Source organism: Nothobranchius furzeri, chromosome 2 (genome assembly GCF_043380555.1).
Source record: "Nothobranchius furzeri strain GRZ-AD chromosome 2, NfurGRZ-RIMD1, whole genome shotgun sequence".
Lineage (NCBI taxonomy): Eukaryota > Metazoa > Chordata > Actinopteri > Cyprinodontiformes > Nothobranchiidae > Nothobranchius > Nothobranchius furzeri.
Window position 1 is genome coordinate 95,373,091 of NC_091742.1, and position 2,500 is coordinate 95,375,590.

Here is a 2,500-nt window from a genome sequence, read left to right on the forward strand (position 1 = left end):
GCCGCATCATCACGATGCCAGCCTAACTCAGGCTTGCCAGGTACCTCAACGGAGCAGGGACTACAGTAGGGGAGAAAATAGAAGGAAGTACCGAACAGCGCCCTTGGGAACAGCGGTCGGGCCGAGCTGCATCACTCTGAGTAGCGTTCCTAGAAAAACACCCGATGTCTCCCGGCTAGCCAGGGAACGCCGTAGGATTCCCCCTGAGGAGCTGGCCCAGGTAGCTGGGGAGAGGGAAGTCTGGACATCTTAGGGTGCTACCCCCGCGACCCGACTCTGGATAAGAGGAGAAGATGGATGGAAGGCACAGAACTTAAATCCTTTCTTGGTGCTCTTGTTCGCTCGTCTCCACTAACCTGGTTCAGATTGTTTCTCAGAAGACTGAGCCAAGAAGTCAGGACCAGGACACACACACACACACACACACACACACACACACACACACACACACACACACACACACACACACACACACACACACAGACGGCCAGGAGGTGGTACCTCTGATCCGTAAGTGTGTCAGCAAGCGGCGCTGAGTTCTGACTAACGGGTCGTTATCGTCTGATATTCTAATTAGAGCGACATCAAAACCAGAAACAGGTCCACCAAGTCCCAGCAGACAGGACAGCAGTCCAACACCAGGTGTGTGTGTGTGTGTGTGTGTGTGTGTGTGTGTGTGTGTGTGTTTTCACAGAAAAACAACAGAACTGTCAGATAAATCCTAGTGTAACTGTGTCAGCTCTCAGCTTCCTGCTGATGAACTGATGAGGAAGACTTTGAATCTTCATCCACTGGAACTGGTCCAGCTTGGTTCTCGGTTCTGGTGTTGTTAGACCACGATACGAGGGGACTATATATATATGTATATGTATATATACATATATGTATATATATATACATATATGTATATATATATACATATATGTATATATATATACATACACACAGACAGATGGTGGTAGTGACCATAGAAATTCAAGACTTCAGCTGCTTTTTAAAGGAGACCACTGAGTCCACTGATCTCAGGCTCAGGGGGAGAGAGGTCCAGAGTCTGGGGGCCACAGCAGCAGATGATCTGTCACCTTTGACCTTTAGCCTGGTGCTGCACAGCCAGTAGGCTTTGATCACTGGACCTCAGGGACCTGCTGGGGGTGTAGGGACTAAGAAGATCACCAATGTAAGACGGTGCTTGTCCATGTAAGGCCCTACAGACCAGAACCAGGATCTTGAAATGAACCCTGAAGTTGACTGGCAGCCAGTGAAGCTGGAGGAGAAGCGGGGTGATGGCATTGGTCTTCGTCTACATGCTGTCATGACCCTGTCCTGTACTGACCCTGTCCTGCAGCAGCTGCCGTTGGCGGGGTGCATTGTGGGTACTTTAGTTGTCAGTTCTAATTTGGGATCTCTATTCATGTTTGTTTGGGGTTGTTGCTTCGTTCTCTGTTGCAGATGTGGTGCTACTTGTTGTGCCTTGTTGGTCCGTGAGTGAGGAGGTTGTTCAAAGGAACGGGACATTTACTAAAACCATCACAGAGAAGATTTGCATGTCCCCCCAAGACCCTGTTCCTGAATGTGCTGTGCAGAGGCCAGGAACAGGGGCCACCGGTCCCTGCGACCACCAGCGAGGTTAAGTGTCTTGCCCAAGGACACAACAGCTGGGATCAAACCTGCAACCTTCTGGCTCATGGACAAACCATTGAGCTACTGCTACTGCCCTGAGGATGACGATGGTGACGATGAGTGTTTTCACCAAATCACAGATGATTTATAATATTTGAGGACAAACAGAAAGTTTCAGACTTCTAACCACTCTCTGGGGAAGTTGTGACCTTGTCACGGGTCATTGTGTCCTTGTCTGCTGTTGGTGGTTGGTGGGACCGGTGGCCTCTGTCAGTGTGCTCTGGGGGAGCTGTGGCTATGATGTAGCTCATCACCATCCGTGTGTGAATGGATGAATGCAGCGTAGAGCACGCTGGAGTTCCTGACTTAGACAAGCAGTAGTGTGACTCCTGGCCCTGTTCGTCCTACTCCTCCTCCTCCTTCACCACGTTTCCTCCAATCGTATCAGCTGAACCAGGAGGAGGAGGAGTCAAAGGATGAAGAGCAAGAAAAACGGTGAAAACCTGAAAGTGAGCAGAGGAAAAGTGGAGTTTAGAGAGCCGGAGAGGAAGAGGAGGATGGAGGGGTTAAGATGAAGAAACATATAAAAAAGAAATTATTTTGAGGAAAAAAAGAAAGAAGCAACTTTTCCTCCATCAGCAAAAATTAAAGGTTGGTGTTTTAATTTGCTTATTCTGAATGTTCTGAGTGAGGAACTCCAAATGTCACCGGATGTAAAATGTGTATTCAGCCTTTCTGTTTGCATTTTACAGCTAGAAAAATAATATTTATTATTATTATTATTGTTGTCATTATTATAATTATAATTATTATTATAATAATTATTGTTATTATTATTGTTGTTGTTATTATTATTATTATTATTATTATTATTATTGTT

General features: G+C 46.5%; 1 protein-coding gene across 1 annotated transcript in view; it reads left to right on the forward strand.

Moving 5' to 3' along the window:
• The first annotated feature begins 984 nt into the window (after positions 1-984).
• Positions 985-2,500, forward strand: part of LOC107396467 (zinc finger protein basonuclin-2) — a 7,293-nt gene continuing 5,777 nt past the window's right edge. Inside the window, exon 1 of the mRNA XM_070548524.1 lies at positions 985-2,271. The gene's annotated coding sequence lies outside the window, so the exon portion shown is untranslated. The remainder of the gene's footprint in view (positions 2,272-2,500) is intronic.